Consider the following 17,383-nt stretch of genomic DNA (forward strand, 5'->3'; position numbering starts at 1 on the left):
CACTCAGCGCAGGGGAGGCGGGGGCTTCCTCCCTCCCCCCGCGCCTCTTCCCTGCCCCTCGAGGCCCCGCCCCTTTCCGGCGCCGCGAGCCTCTGGCCACTGCCACGCCCCCAGTCTGGCTGCTGGCGGGGGCTCAACCAATCGAGGCGCAGCCGGTAGCAGCGGCGCTCGCGCTGCTCCCTCAGTGCCTTGGCTGGGTGTGCGCGCGCGTGTGTGTGTGAGTGAGAGAGTGACCGGCCGGCCGGCGCGCGCGCCCGCGCCCTGTAGCTGTCTGTCTCCTCGTCGCCGCCGCGAGCCCCGGTAAGGGACACCCCTCTGCGCAGGGACACGGCAGCGGGCGGGTGGTAGAGCTGCGCCCCATAGCAGGGGCCCCCTGGGAGAGGGAGGGGCTGAGGTCGCTCCCTAGCAGCGGGCTGCGGTGGGGTTGAATCCCGCCCTAGTAGTGGGGTCCCCATTAGCGAAGGGTTTAGGTTGGGCGTGGTGGCGCGGGGCGGTGGGCTGGGGGCTCCCCAAGCGGGGCTGGGGGTGGGTGAGCGAGCAGGGTCCCCGCATAGCAGAGGGGCAGGGTGGGGGGGTGTGTGTGTGTGTGTGAGGGGGGGGTGCCCTGTACGTTGCCCTCAGCTTGAGTGACTTCCAGAGCGGCATGTGCAGCTTTTCCTTGCGGTCAGCAACGCGGTTCCCTCCCCGCCCCCTTTTCCTGGCTGGGGGGAGTCCGGCCTCTTGGGATCCTGGAAGCGACCCCCCCTACCCGCGCAAGTCTCCCGGGCACTCCGCCGTGCTCGCTGCGCGGCGCTCCCGCAGGGGTGGTTCCGCCGGTTGGCTCCCGGCACGGGCTCCCGCACTGAGGAATGAATGAAACGTCAGTCGTTTTGCCTCACCCACCCAGAGCGCCTTCAAGGGAAAGGGTATCCAGCTGATTCTCTGTCAGTATTACTTTGCAGGCACCCCACGGCTCGGACCCACCGGGGCCAGCGTCCACCTCGTCTGAACCAGTGTTCATTCTCTGACTGAGCTCACTCTGGTTAAAAATGCCACAGTCTAAAATGAGGCCAAATGCAAAACAGTAACTGTGCTGCAGAGCCATTGTACAAAGAAATATCTATACATGAAAGTTAAAATAGTCAGGCCCTGAAAGTTGCGGAAACCTTTCATTTGTTGTGCTACAAAACACCCAGTTTCTGTGATCAAATACACAAAGTAAACGATATTCTGTAGCATCTTCTCTCTCCTTCTCTGTATGGTACAAGAAAGGAAGGGTGCATCACAAAAATGTGACTTTTTGCATCCGTTGACTGTATTTGTCTTGACTTCATTTTAGAACAGTGAAGCTGTAAATACAGGGAGAGGGGTGATGGTGGGATGGAGAAGGCTGTTTGAAGGTAAATAATATGTAATTCGTGGTTAGAATGTCCCCCAGTGTAACTTGTAGCTCTAGGAAAGTGGGATAGTGAGAGTGGATGTTGGCTAAAAAAAAACCTTCACAATCAGCTATCACGAGCTGCTTTCCAAATTTTCATTAACTTTTCATGGTCTGCCATGGCACTCTTTCCTGTGTTCAGGATGGTCAGCAAGTTGGGTTGCTGTCATCCAGTAAGCAAGCTAATTATGCTGGAACTATAACATATTAGAAGTGGTAGTTGAGTGACTAAGACTTAACATTATCTCATACCTGTCAGTATTCTTAGCTAACATCTGAATATAGAAAACACCTGGAAGTGAGGCATGACTCCTGATTTCATCAGGGAAGTTGACATAAAATACTACTCAAGATACTTAAAACCCTTCTCAATGCAGTCTGTACACGCTGTACAGCCTCTGGTGAATCTGCTGCACCAGAGGAAATTTTCCCCAAAAGGCAAGTGTAAGTATAGCCAAGTGCAAGAGATTTCAAGTCTTATAACTCAAATTCTTTTTCTACCTTGCAGCTGACTTGTACTTTACATGGTCAGTGAGTGTGTGTGTGTGTATGTATGTGAAATGTAATATATAATTTTGTTTTGCTTATTTGAAAGGCTAGATTTTGGAGTAAATTTTGACAGGAAAGATTACACTTTGCATCATGGTGTCTTTAAGAGTGCTAGGTCTAAGAATGGGGAATATCTTTAAACTCCTTTTATTACACTATTCTCTTCCCTAAGTGTCTGATTACTTGTCTTTCTAGATCTAAAAGTATATTTACTTTAATCAGCTTATTATACACCTTATTATTCAGCCTGTAAATAATAATGGAGAGCAACTGCTCTCACTGATGTCAGTACTGTACAGCACTGTACTGTACTGAGGTTTCATAGCTACCAGTCCTCAGACTGATGTTTCTGACTCTGTGGATACTGAAAATGATTGATTGAGATAATGCAACTTAAAACCACTACTACAAACATGTGACTAGTATAAATACAGAATGTCAACAGAGATCCAGAGAGTATATTTGTAAGCTGTTTATTAAAGTATTAAACTTCATAGTAGTGCCTTACATCTGTAGTTGGAGAGAGAATCAGATGCATTAGCTTGGGAATGGGACAGTCTGGGGAGGAAAGAGATACCCGGAACCGAGAGGCGCAGACTCCAGTCCTGTTACAAGTTCCAAGCTCTGCAACAGGCTTGGCGTAGCTTGAAAGCTAACTACTAGTGCCTGAGCTTTCTAACTCATAAAATGTTGGGGAGCTACAGCTTTCACTTATGGACCTTTTCCTTAAATGAACAATTATGTTTAGAAAAACCCTTGGAAATCAGACTGAACATTTTTTTACCTACTTTAAAGGCTATTACTACTGAAAACAATTAGAGAAAAAAGTCTTTCAATTTTACTTTGGGCAAAATACCTTTTTTTAGTATCAAATTCTTAGTTCTGTGTTGGGCTGTATCTTTTTTCTACTTTAAATTAAAGACTCAGCTTTATTCCCTCTCTCTCTCTCTTTTTTTTTTTTTTTTTAAAGAGGGAATGCATTTAAAGTCTGCACTTAAACTCTCCTTTCTTGTTAGCAGCCGCGCTTCCCATTTTGTTAGACCCCTGGCAGTGAAACAGGATCTGTAGTCCGGAGTGTAAAAGACAAATTGAGCTTTTGTTGTTCAGTAGCCCATTCTGCAGCAGCATAACCTTTCACCTACTTTTCTGCAGCAGTCATGTGACTTTCTAGTGCTGTGGAGGAGGAGTGCGGTTTCAAGAAAAGAAATACCGGTTGTGCAGTGGAAGTGCCCTTCAAATGACACATCAGAGCGTCGTAAAACTAAACTGCAGATCCAAATGTATTCTCAATTATTTGGTGGGAGGGTAGGGGTAAAAAAAGAGAGAATGTCTAATTCAAATGTTTTCTTGTCAGGAAAAATGGTTAACCTTTACAATATGCAGAGAAAATGGAACTAGTGGGTCTAGCTTCTTGCTGCTTTAAAAAATGTATGATTATAAGCCCAACCTTGGAGAGCTTTCCTGTATAAAAAGCAACTTAAATGGAAGCTTTTTTTTTTTTTTTTTTAATTGGCATGCAACTAAGTTGGGTATCGTAATTCAGTACAGTCCTCTAGGACTTGCAGTATACTGTGAAGTATTCCTAAACTCCAGATTTTTAGGAAAACATGCATATAAACAATTGTAAAGCAGTCCTCCCTGCATGTTCAAATCACCTTTTTTTTGTAGGGTCTATTTAAATGATGGCACCAGTGTTTGACTCTTTTTGGTTTGTTTTTTTGTTCTTTTTAGTCCCTAGGGCAAATGAAAAGTCTACCACTTGAACCCTCCCCCCGTGCCCGCCTTACCCACTTGCACTGTAAATCACATAATCTGCTGCCTGAGATGACCCCACTTTTTTTGCCTCGTTAGCCCTGCTTAGCAGTCATACTGATAGCCGTTTTGAGCCACTGGAGAATGTATGCTTAGCCAATAAAATGCTTGTCACTCCAGTTATCTAGGTTAATGTACGGAGGGTAAGCATTGCAATTCTGTGTTACCGCAGGAATATTACAGAAGGTAATTAGTGGAATGCCATTATTCCGGTAATGTAAATGCTTAGGTGTATCTTTCACAACAGCAAAACCAATTCCCCCTCCCTCCAAAAAGACCCCCAACAAAAAACAACCCACCAGTCTTCAGCCCTTTCCTTGCTGCATAGCAAAATAGCTATATGGTGTTTTGGTTTTACATATCTGGCTTTTATGTAGCAGGATGTACTTTAAACTTCCAGAATGTCATAAAAGGTGGCTTTTGCGTGGATGTACGGAATAACATGCATTGCAGTACAGGCCTGAAGTAATGCCTTTTTCTAGGCTTGGTACTGTATAGAAAAGAACATATATGGGCAGAGAATAAGGAAAATACCTTTCTACTAGTATTTTCCTGATAAGTGAATGTCAATTTTGCCTTTGAACTGAGTTGAGCTGTGTGAGCTGTCTGAGTTTTTAGCCTGTACATTAAAGGGCCTTTCCTCTACCTGTAGCTTGCTGCTGTGGAAGTGTGCTGGAGTGGCAGTTTTAGAGTGAAGTCCTCTAGTATTTATGCAGTAAGTACAGCTCAGGCTGCTGCAGTCAGGTTCCCCCATCCTTATTTGCCCATGTGCCTCTACTATTGACAAAATAGTTTATTCTTAGACTTGGTAGAATTCAATTATTTTTTTTTTTATAATTTTGATGAGTAACATTGTTTATTTTTAAGCTTTTTTTTTAATTTACCTGTTCAAAATTTCACAGTTGTGCAAAATTAGGAGTTTTAAACATTTTTTTCGGGATTTCTGTTGATTAAAATTTTCACAGTTGTGGGAAAATATTAGGGGGGGGGGCAATTATTTAAAGACAGTAGATGCTGAGATTCAAAAAGTTAAAGCTTTATTACAGTTAAAACGCAAATTGTCAATATCAGCTGTCAAACTATACAGTAGAACCTCAGTTATGAACACCTCTGGAACGGAGGTTGTTCTTAAATCTGAATAAAATGTTACGGTTCTTCTTTCAAAAGTTTGCAGCTGAACATTGACTTAATACAGCTTTGAAACTTTACTATGCAAAAGAATAATGCTGCTTTTAACCATCTTAATTTAAATGAAACAAGTACAGAAACAGTTTTCTTACCTTGTCAAATCTTTTTTTTAACTTTCCCTTTTTTAAGTAGTTTACGTTTAACACTGTACTGTATTTGTTTTTGTTTTTTTTTTTGTCGCTGCTGTGGCTACCTGATTGCATACTTCCAGTTCCAAGAGAGGTGTGTGGTTGACGGGTGTTTGTAACTCTGAGGTTCTAATAACAAAGCAAATATCCTTAAATTGAAATACAATAAGTGCTCAAGTAGCACTTTTCTTAGTTTGCCTATCTGAAATATATTTCATCAGTTTATGTACAGTGAAATCAACATTTATGGATAAAAATCTAATCCTTCTAAGCATACTTAGGTTTGGTTTATATTAGCAACTTATGATGATATAACTTCTTCGCTCAGGGTTGTGAAAGATCCACACGCCTGAGTGACACAGTTATACTGACCTAACTCCCAGTGTAGACAGCGCTATGTCGATGGGAGAGCATCTCCCATCGACCTAGCTACCGGCTTTCGGGGAGGTAGAGTACCTACGCCTCTGGGAGAAGCCCTCCTGTTGGTGTAGGTAGCCTCTTCGCTGAAGCTGTGCTGCTGCCTCATTTTTAAGCGTAGAGCAGCCCTGAGGTTACCACCAGCTCATTTTGCATAGGCCTCCAAACAGGTAAATGTTACATGACTTGGTTACTATTAGTCAGAACTGGTTTTGGATTGGTGACTTAGATGTGGGAAACACTGTAACCCATTGGTTCCCAAACTGGGGGGTGTACCCCCCTGGGGGAGGGCATGAAGAAATTCCCAGGGGGGCACGAGGTTGCCTGGCCCTTGAGCTCCCGGCCAGGGAGGCTAGCCCCTGGCTCCTCCCCTCCTGTCCACCCTCCCCCACAGCTGTGCCGCTGTGCGGGCAGTGCAGCTTGTGCCCGCCCACCTCCCAGGCTTTCCAGTAAGCCAGTCCTGCCGCTCTGAGTGGCCTGGTAAGGGGGTAGGGAGCAGGGGGTGGGGGGGGTTGGATAAGGGGCAGGAGGTCCCGGGGTGGGGAGGCAGTCAGGAGACAGGGAGCAGGGGGTTTGGATAGGGGGTGGGGTTCCGAGGGTCGCGGGAGGGGGCGGTCAGGACAAGGAGCAGGGGGGATGGAAAGGGGGTGGGGTCCCGGGAGATCAGGGGACAAGGAGGAGGGTGGGTTGGATAGGGAGTGGGGTCCTGGGGGGGGATGGTCAGGGGACAAGGATGGGGGGCGGGTTGGATGATGGTAAAGGAGAGGTAGGGAGGTGAGGGTTTCTTGGAAATTAAAAAGAGGACGTGATGCCGAAAAGTTTGGGAACCATTGCTGTAACCATTTACCAGTCAGTTCCTCTATAATAGGGAAGCATGAAACACAGCATTCAATTTAGATCAGTGCCTTAAAAAAATAAATAAATAAAATTGGACGATCACAGCAGCACACTACTTCTAGAAGAAAAGCAGAATTTTTATTGAACTCCATTGAGATACAGAGAGAGATAATAATCATTTGTCCCGCTCTGCCATGCCCCCCAGCAGATGGTTTTCTTTTCTCTCGAGCATTGCCTGAAGGGGAAGGGTTTTATAGTTGTTAACATGATCCTATTGGGATCCGGGCACCCGCCCACTGATAAAGGATCCCCCCCCCCCAGCCTAAGAGGGGGATCCACAGGACCTGGACACCAAATGAGTATGGGGGACAACTAATGAAATAACAGGGACAGGTGTGTGGTCAAAGGATCAAACGAAGGGAACCAGATGGGGACACCAAGCATAGTAGGCAGAACAGCCTGGAGAAACGATACGTGCAAAAGGAATATCTGTGCCTTCACTTGTCATTTGGCCCCCAGCATCATTTTACTCTATATGTTAGCTAAACTGGTTTGATTCCTTAGAATCCTTGCTGGGGGCACAGAGTTATTACTTTCAGCCCTCTCCACTCGTGATCAGCTCTGAACTGCTGACTAAAGACGGTTCAGCAGGAGAAACAGGACTGTTTAATATCTGCACCTGAGGGCATGGTGTGTATTTGTGTGAAAGGGTAGTAAATATGGCTTTGAAGCTTGTATTTGTGACTCCCTTGTTTGGCACTAAGTTTCCTGAAACCCTTCCCACTCCTCACCTCTGACCTAGTTCCAGTGTACTGGGAGTAGCAGTCAGTTTATGAAACCCAGGAGACTGGGGTGGTTCAAAGTCAAAGCTTTTTTTTATATGTGTATGTGTCTTCATGACTTCTCCAGTGTGGAGCTATAATGATTCTTTATAACTGTCTCAGTTAATAGAAGTCCTATTTAGTCCAATATTTTCTTCTCCCACCTCAGCTGAAAGTTCTGTGCCAATTCTACAAGGATATCAGCCCCAGCTGGTTTGGGAATAAGGTGTTCTCTATGCCGGGGTTCTTGACCTTTTTCTTTCTAACCCCCCACCCCCCTCTTATGCTATAAAACCTACACAGACCACCTGTGTCACAACAATTGTTTTTCTGCATATCCAGTAGATTAAAAGCCAGGGCCGGTGTTACGGGGTAGCAAGCAGGGCAATTGCATGGGGCCCCATGCATAGCTAAGTTGCTTCGGCTTCAGCCCCAGGCGGTGGGGCTCGGCTTCGACTTTCTGCCCTGGACCCCAGCAAGTCTAATGCTGGCCCTGTTCTATGGTTTATTTTGGTGGACCCCCTGAAACCAGTTCACGGCTCTCAAGGGGGCCCCGGAACTCTCAAAACAGAGCTATGTTGAGTGACTTGGTTACAGCACAATTCTATTTAATAGGGTAGGTGGGTCTTTAACGATATTCCCAAACCATAGTAAGAACTTGGACCATGCAAGTTATTAGCATGGTTTGGAAACTCTGAAGCCATTTTTATACTACAAAATGGAACTTTGTAACCAGATTCCCTCATTATGGTTCTGTTTGGGCCTCAGTGGGTTTTGTTGGTCAGGTCTACATGCAGGTCAGCGTCACTGGTTTTTGTTTCTTCTTCCCCTCCTCCCCCCAAGCATTGCCCAAATTTAGGAGGGGAAAGGAGGTAAAATTAAATTAATTTTAATTTTAATGGCAGAATTAAAGGATCTGCTGTAGAATGCAGGTCAAGAGCAGCTAATGTGAACAACAAACATTCTCAGAAAGCTGCCCCAGGCTGACCACGGGAATCAAGGGATTTGCTTACATTACAATAAAAAGACTTACAGCATGGCTTCAGCTGACATGAGCTTGCGGGTTATAAAATAGCAGTGGAGATGTTCAGGCTTGGGCTGGGGGCCAAGACTTGGAGACCCTCCCTTCCTTATGGGGTCTCAGAGTCTGGATTCCAGCTCAAACATGAACAGCGAACTGCTGAGAGCCCCATGTGGGAGGGGTAGGTCTCCAAGCCTAGGCTTCAGACCAGACCTGAACAGCTTTACTGCTATTTTTAGCCCTGCAGCCAAAGCCCCATGAGCCCAAGTCAGTTTACCTGGTCTCTGAAACTTGGTGCCACGGGATTTGTATTGCAGCGTAGATAATAGTCAAGCTGACAATACATAGGTGCAGCTTGGTCTTTGACATTGGCCCCAGCAAACCACCCAAAGACTCAGACATCAGGCTGCCTGTAAACATTCTGGCTTGCAACACATCCCCAGTGTTGCTGCACGTATGTGAAGGACTTTGGCTCCTCACTGTAGATGCAACTGTAACCCTGAATAACTTTTTAAATATTACTTTCCCAAACGGACAGTGGTTGTCAGACACTAGTTCAGATCAATCCTGCATAGGTGGTATAAGTTTCAAGAGGATGAGAGACATGGTTTGAGCCCCAAGTGTGTTAAAAAATTTAAAATTGTTAAATTTTGACGTTGTGACTTTTTGGGGTGCGTGGGTGGGGGCTGCATCTTAGGAACCCCTTGCTCAAACAACCTAACATTTGAACTACTAACTCTATACCCTGGACCCCCCAAGGCACAGAAGTTTTCACAACAAATTGGTCAGCATGCAGATTTTAGAGTACTTTTCAAAATTTGGCTGTTAAACAGTAAGCTAGTGCCCGTCTTAACTATAGTGGTGCTATGACCCCAGTTAAATGTTTGCTAGAGTCAGTCAGCTTAATTTTGTTTTCATCCAAGTTAAATAGTGGTTAAACTGAATATTTCTTTAATTCAGGTTTAAGAGGGCTATGTACATCTGAAATATTCTGTCTGTCTCTGATATTACTGTCTTTATTCCTTTTGCTCCATCCTTATGCTATAGCCATCAGATTCAGCTGTCAGGTAGAACATTTTGGCTCATGCAAGTCTCAAGCCATTTCTGTGCAGTGAATATTTGTTTTCACTTTTGCTTTGCAAATTTCTCTAAACAGTGTTGCATGTCTGATGTATTTTAAGACTATTCATACAACTTTGTCATAGTCACTGTAGTATCAGTTGCTTTGATAAGATTTAAGTGCAGTGAGTTTCTGTGTGTGTCTTGGGTTGTTTACCTGTTAAGGTGGAATAGCATGATTAGATATCAGTAAGGATGAGTAGAATTGGAGGAAAATAGGGCACTGCTTTGAAATGGAAATACTTAAGTGAATAACAGTCCTTGGAGGGCTTTCACGGGCAAATTTAGACATCAGCTTTTGCAGGGGTGTCACGTGGTAGGGAAGTGAGATAGCTACCCTGATTCTGAGCTTCTGCTGTCTTACCACGTTTTTTTAAACTTGGAAAGCTATTAATACTACTACTTTCCTGTCATGAATGACTAGCATAAATAGCCGATAGTCAGAATCCTCTTTCTATCTGGGTCGCCATTAAAGTGCTTCAGAACCAAGTGCTTCTTCACACAATTTTCTGAGGACATGAGTTCTAGCATTCTTTGAGTGGCATACCAAGAAGTGTTCAATTACGCATCCTAATAGCTATACATGAGTATGTAAAATTCTAGAAAAACCTGATCCCCAGTCTAAGGTATCTTTGGAATTCTACTAAATTGTGTGGTTTTGATGAGCTCCATGTTATGAGGTCGTTGTTCAAATACTGCCTTATGTGAGCACCAGATTCACACCAATGAAGAGTTTTTTGGCATCTTTAAGCATGAGTAGTCAGCTACCCTGAAGGCCAAATTCTGCCATGATGAAGGTGGATAAAGTACCCCAGAAGTTAATGGAGTTGTATTCATAACAAGCCTGAATGTGACCCTAAATTACCAAACTGATACTCTAATTAGCAGAATTCTCTAGTATGAGCTGTATAGAACAAACTATTACTTGAATAGGGAAAACTCTGAAATATAAGTTATAGAGATCACAACTAGTTTTTACTACTCATCTCTCATGTTGGCTTGGTTGGGCAGTAGTGGAGTCAGTTACCTTCCTTCTAGGTGTGCAGAGCATTAACCCCTGTAGAGCAGAGTCTTCAATTTTAGAGCTTAGTCTTCATTAGGACTGTTATCTTAAAATATCCTGCCACTATCATTGGTTGAGCATCAGCGGGAGCATTAGTGTAGATAGGATTCAATCAGACATCGCAATTTTAACTACTATTTCGTTGAGCCCTGGTCTCCACTGCAAACTTATGTCAGTATAACTGTTGCTCAGGGGTGTGGAAAATCCACAGCTGTGAGCAATGGAGTTATACCATCCAAACTCCTGTTGTAGACAGCATTGGGTAGATGGGAGGGCTTCTCCTGTCGACATACTGCTGTCTCTCTTACTGTTACTCACACCTTCTTGTCAACTGTTTGAAATGGGCCACTCTCATTACCACTATAAAAGTTATTTTTCCTCCCTTGGTATCCTACTGTTAATTGAATTGTCTCATTAGACTGGCCTCACACTTGGTAACGCAACTCCCATCTTTTCATGTATTTATACCTGCTCCTGTATTTTCCACTCCATGCATCTGATGAAGTTGGTTCTAGCCCATGAAAGCTTATGCCCAAATAAAATTGTTAGTCTCTAAGGTGCCGCAAGGACTCCTCGTTGTTTTTGCTGATACAGACTAACACGGCTACCATTCTGAAACCTGTCATCTGACTTTTGTTTTTTGAAGCATATTTTACCTATTTTCAAGTTGATGAGTTTACAAACATTTTAAACTATAGTAGACCACATTGTAAAAGGCCACCAACTTGAAAATCACATTTTTACCTGAAAATCTTGTTCTTGCTATTAAAAATAATACCCACAACTTTTAAAATGGAAAGACACAAGAAAAAATGTATTTCACTTTTTTCTGTTTACTTTGCACTTTTGACTGCAGTATCTATGCGGCTGGCAAGAGTGAAGAGCTGGCAGGGCAGTGTGGCAGAGATAAGTCTGTTTTTGCAGACACACATGCACACAAATAACTTGTGAACTGCACTAACAGTGAATTTAGTGATTATAATTATTATTTTTGCAAGTGTAGATGCAGCCCAATAGTGCATTTAACAGCAATGGTAGCAGACGGAGGGAGCGGTGGAGCCTGATTGTGCTTCACAGGTTGTGTTTCACAGAAACATCACACAAGAAGAGTTGATAGACTTCAGTTCTTCTGCAGTATCCAAACTGGGATAGATGTACAAGGGAGTTCAGCTTGATGTATGTGTAATCATAGTTATATGTTAAGAAAATTATTACAGAACTATAAAAATCCAGCATTTTACTTTTGTGTGAATCAAGTGCTGTATTTTTGACATAATGAGGTGGTCACTTTGCTATGAGAGCGCGTGAATAACCAGTGAGAGTGAGATGGCTGTTAGAACTGTGGACCTTATTCATAAGGAATAGGAGCTGGTTTCTGAGAATTAATTTGCATACGAAAAGACAGGAATGTTAGAGAATTAGATTAATTTTTTTACTAACTTTTTCTTTTGGCGGTTACTGCGACTTTGTTGGAGATCTGAAGAGGCAGCAAAACAGGCTGTTCCACAACCTCATCTCTGACCTGCCTGGTGAATGACTCTCATGTTTTCCCCTCGATGATGATTATGCTTTTGTTTCCACCCAGCTGTACTTAGCTGGAAGTAGAAACTATGGTAAATTCCTGAGATAAGGGAAAAATAAGGCAAACAGCAGTGTTTGCACCTTTCTGCTCTTCTTTGGCATATGACCTTTATCAAACCTACATCCAGATGAAGATATTTTGATTAAGGCTAATGATTACTGCTGTGCGGGATCTTGCAGTATTTTTTTGCAGTTCATTTGTTGGTTATAATGGAAAGGAGATTGCTGGCATGCAGGGTGGATAAAAATCAATGTTTGTTTTTTTTTAAAAAATCCAGTTTTTTTTATTTAAATCGGATTTTTTAAAGTTTTTTCCTCAAAAAGCATTTTATCTAAAGACAGTTTTAATTAAGATACATTATAGCTCAAAGATATATCATTATGGAATCAGGATTATAAATTCTAATTCTATAGTATGAGACAATATATTTGTGTAATGTTTAAGAAAAGTTTTATAAATGAGTTCCAGTAGTTCATGGATTAGGGACCCAACCTTATGGGGTGCCAGGGGCTTCTGTATAGATTATTTAGGTTAATCTTTCTATCTACCCAATGGGACTCAGTGCTCAGTCTAGAAAATACCATCAGAGATGCTTAGTTTTGCAGTTCTCAAACTGTGGATTTGTGTCTCCAGAGGTAGCATGCTTGTTAACAGCAAAACTGTTTTTAAATAAATAAATAATATATAGAGGTGAGAAATAACAGACCTCAACTCTATTGTCCCTCTGAAAGTCTGTGTACACAGAGTCAATCCCTTTCCTCTCTGTAAAAGTGCAAAGTTTCAAAAAGTTCAATGAATAGAAGATTGTTGGGGGCGGAATAGATCTGGACAAGGAGAAGAAGTCTGGAGATAAATGTGAGAAGTGAGTGACATATGCTTTTTTGTTAAAATATTATATGCTTGCTGTTGAAGAAAAAAATCCAGAATACTTAACGTTGTTGTTTTAATTAAATCAATTTAAATGTCTGTCTGGTGATGTTCTTCTCCTAATACAGCATGACAAGAAAATCCTCCAAATATTAATGATTAACCTGTTGATTTGGAGATAGTTCACCTCCCAATGACTTCATAAATATCTGCTTCAGTTACCTTTGGTAAATGAAATAACCAACCAATTATTCATTTCAGATTAGTTTTACAGCTATATCAGAAAAAGTTTACATTTTTAAACAGTGATTTAGTTTGAATAGTGTGTGCAGTAACTCCTCACTTAAAGTTGTCCTGGTTAACATTGTTTCGTCGTTACGTTGCTGATCAATTAGGGAACATGCTCGCTTAAAGTTGTGCAGTGTTCCCTTATAATGTTGTTTGGCAGCCGCCTGCTTTGTCCACTGCTTGCAGGTAGAGCAGCCCATTGGAGCTAGCCGGTGGGGCTTGGAACCAGGGTGGACCGGCAGCCACCCCATCAACTCCCCTAAGCTCACTGTGCAGCAGCCGGCCAGCAGGCTGTCAGTTGCCAGCAGTTCAGCTGTCCCTCCCCCCGCTGCCATGTGCTGCTCCTGCCCTCTGCCTTGGAGCTGATCCTGGGAGCCTCCTGCTTGTGGTGCGGGAAGAGGGGGGGCTAATGTCAGGGTGTCCCCTTCCCCCCTGCTCCTGCCCCCACTTACTCCTTCTCCATATAGAGCAGGGTGGCGACACAACAGGGCTCAGGACGGAGAGAGCTTGCTGGTGGCAGTTGCTGTCTCATCTTCCTGATAATTTAAAAAGGCAGTGTACTTAGAGTGGGGCAGCGTACTTAAAGGGGTAATGCACATCTCTCTCTCCTCCACCCACAGGGTGTGTGTCTCTGTCTGCCATGCTGTCTCCCCTCCCTCCATTCGTGCTGCCTTGTAGAGTATGAGGTTACATTAGCAACAATTGTATTAACCCTTGAGGGCTCCGCTGAATGCTAGTTCATCATTTAGCAGTAAGGCATTCCCTGGGAAATACCCCACCTCTGACTCCTCCACCTCAACCAAGTTTCACAATCATCATTGCTGTGTACAGTATTAAATTTTGTTTAAAACTTTTACTGTGTGTGTATGGTTTTTTGTTTGGTGAAAAAGATTTCCTTGGAACCTAACCCCTCACCCCATTTACATTAATTCTTATGGGGAAATTGGATTAACTTAATATCGTTTCGCTTAAAGTCGCATTTTTCAGGAACATAACTACAACGTTAAGCAAGGTGTTACTGTGTCTTCTAAAAATGAAATCTACATCTATCTCTGAGTTGTGAGGAATATATATTAAGGTTATAACAACCAACAAGAATGCACTTTTATGTTGAAAACCATGATTAAATCGAGTCTTCCTGATTAGTGATTTAAATCAAATCCACCCTGCTGGCATGGCCGTGCAGAATAGTTGCTTATCATTAAACTCTGAAACTGATGGCAAAGTGGAAGTAATCTTGCATAATAGTAAGTAATTTTGAAACGTTGGCAGTGACTGTGTTGTGCTTTACCTACTGCAGTTTGCTGCCAGTTGGAATGTCTATCTTCAGTCAGTTGTCACAGAATGACATGGTTTGTATACTTTAGATGGCACAGAAAGTCTTGACTAATACACTTATGAGCCACAACAACAGGTATCTGAAGAGAATTTTGGCATATTCTGAGGATTCTTCTATCTGCCTCCAATCTGTAAAATTTTTGTTGAGATTTTTATTTATAATCTACTTGGATTTATTCTTTACTTTTATATCATATGTCAATACACAAAAAGGTCACTGAAAAAATGTTTGGCTTTCTAACCTGCCTTTGCTGCAGATAGAACAAGTAGAAACCACAAAGTTTCACAAATCACACAGGCACAATATTTCTTAGTTTCTAGCAATATAACCGTCTTTTCTCACTAGTTTTTAAGATAGTTAAATATTCACATGGAAAAAAGTCATATTCAGAAGTAAAGTACAAAGGTTACGTTTTCCCATCTTTCAGATTAGCATCCGTGTTAGTCTGTATTTGCAAAAAGAAAAGGAGTACTTGTGGCACCTTAGAGACTAACCAATTTATTTGAGCATAAGCTTATGCTCAGATAAATTTGTTAGTCTCTAAGGTGCCACAAGTACTCCTTTTCTTTTTGCGTTTTCCCATGTGTTGAGAGTAGTGCCACCACCCCGAAAGGATGTTATCAATCTTAATTAGTAAGTGCTGTAGACCTTTTAAAGCACTCTACATACATGTTGTGTTAGAGGTATGATTAGCTGCACTAATTAAGCAAATTAGTTGGCTGTTTCTAGTGTAATCAACAGTGGAAAATATTCTCTTCTGTTTAATATCAAGTTAAGGTGATGGCAGGAAGTTCAAACTTCTTTCAGTACTATTGTTTCAGTAGCTACCTGCCTTAACTGCAGTACTATGGGCCTTGGTTATAACACTGAAGCGCCCAACATCATCTTTTGATCCTGTAACATAGATATAACTGAAGCACTTCTGAATCTTGCTACAGCCTTGGATTTCACTAGGTTTACTCTAAAAACCTTGGACTTTACCATGCCCTGTTCTAAATGCCAAACTGTGTCAACCCTAGAGTGTGCTGTTGAGTTTTAACTAGGTCCAGCCAAATGATATGCCAGTTGACCGTCAAAGCAGAGGCAAACAAGAAATTATCTTACTTCTGGGTTTGTCTTTTCTCCTTCCAATATCTGGGTTTGTCTGACCCATAAGATAATTTAAATAACCTTTCTAACTACTTTGAAGAAAGGGATGAGGAAGAAAATGATTGGCTCATTGTTTCTGAAGAGCCTAAAGTTTAACAATTCCCATGGTTGGAATCTGCTCAGAAAACTGAGACGCCTCTTAAAACATATGTCCTACCATGTATAGCTTCTTCTGATAACATCTGCTTGTGAAGTAACTCTTATTTCTGTGCATGCTTATAGAGATGAAGGCTTTACTCTTATGGTTTTTCTTTTGAAATATAACTGCTTCAGAACAGGCAAAGACTCTGAGTCAATTGCACAACGTTTCCCAAGGCCTTAGATTCCAATTTTAAACTGAAAGTTTAATGTGGCTTAGTGAAACTGAGTGTGCAGTCGACTTCTAACTAGAATTGGATTTAATGTACTTTCCAGTGATGCCCCTCTCCCAAACTCTTTAAACAATGTAATTGTAACCTGTCAGTATCACTTTCTCTCCTCTCTATCTCCACTCTTGCTGTTTGCCACATAAGTGCTCACCTAATGGATCACAGTTGCAAGTGTATTTTTAGGTCTCTCTGATATTCTCTGGATTCGCTGCTTGAGATGAGACTGCATTCTCTACTTACTGTTTCTCCAAGGAATCATTAACCTTTGATCTTGAAAAGAGAATAGTAGAAGAGCCTTTTTTCATTTTGTGTACTTAGTTTGTCATCAGGCATTTAATTAGCATTTATAAGTACAGAGCACACATTTCACAATAATGTGTAAATATTATTAAAATACTATGAAGACCACTTCATAAATTGTTGAGTTGGTTTGAAGGTGATAGTGGTGGAAATACTCACCAGATATTGAGATATGGCTGAACCCTGTAGCCTTAGAAATCTGCACTTCTGTTTTATTCAGTTGCTTTGCATTTACTAATTTGCATCTTCTGTGATCTTATTACTGCTATTATTATTACTTAAAATGTCTGGCTTCTTCTATTTAAATGTTGTAAAATGTACTGTGACTCAGAAAGGTTTGGCCTCTTGACTACGGGGAAGTGGCAGGCCTTTGCTACAGCAAGGGAAAGCATAGAGTTTTCTGTTTCTGTAGCAGATGGGTCATAAAATGGGTGGGAAGCAAGTGGCTAAAATGAGTGCAGGGGTGGGGAGTGCCTGGATATCTCATTAAGGGCAAGGGAGCTGGGAGTGGGGGTGGGGGCGGGCGGGCAGGGGAGGTGATCTTCAGCTGCCTTTGTATTCCCCCACACTACACAGTCATTAGATCTATGAATGAAGAGGGGGCTCCTTCTGCCAATAACATTCCCCCCCAAAATCTCTGCTACAGAAGAGCCTGATGCTAAATGCACCCTTTTGTATGTAACAATTTTAGACTAAATCTTTTCACAATGAACCTGATGCTGTTTCATATTCATATATATATATATAGTGGTTATTCTGCTGCGTTCTAGGAGCTTGTTCACTAGCATGTGCAATAGCATTTTTCAGATGTCCACTTCCTAACTCCAAGTGCCTTTTTTATACACGTGATTAAATGAATGGGTCCTGTAACTGCCTTCTTTGTGGGTTTATGATAATTTGTTTTTCAGATCTGAGATCCTGATTTTTTTTTAAACACGACATTTTACTTTGTGTTCGCTGACAAAAGGTGATACAGAGAGACAAAGTGGGTGAGGTAGTATATTTTATTGGATCAGCTTCTGTTGGTGAGAGAGAGAGAGAAACTTTCAAGCCAAAAAGAGCTCTTTTTCAGGGCTTGGAAGCTTATCTCTCTCACCAACAGAAGATGGTCGAATAAA

At 42.3% G+C, this 17,383-nt stretch overlaps 1 protein-coding gene across 2 annotated transcripts in view; it reads left to right on the plus strand.

Moving 5' to 3' along the window:
* The first annotated feature begins 239 nt into the window (after positions 1-239).
* CPT1A (carnitine palmitoyltransferase 1A) overlaps positions 240-17,383 on the plus strand; it is a 69,850-nt gene continuing 52,706 nt past the window's right edge. For both annotated transcript variants that reach the window (XM_077818178.1, XM_077818179.1), the window contains exon 1: positions 240-300. The gene's annotated coding sequence lies outside the window, so the exon portion shown is untranslated. The remainder of the gene's footprint in view (positions 301-17,383) is intronic.

Source organism: Eretmochelys imbricata, chromosome 6 (assembly GCF_965152235.1).
Source record: "Eretmochelys imbricata isolate rEreImb1 chromosome 6, rEreImb1.hap1, whole genome shotgun sequence".
NCBI classification, from domain to species: domain Eukaryota; kingdom Metazoa; phylum Chordata; order Testudines; family Cheloniidae; genus Eretmochelys; species Eretmochelys imbricata.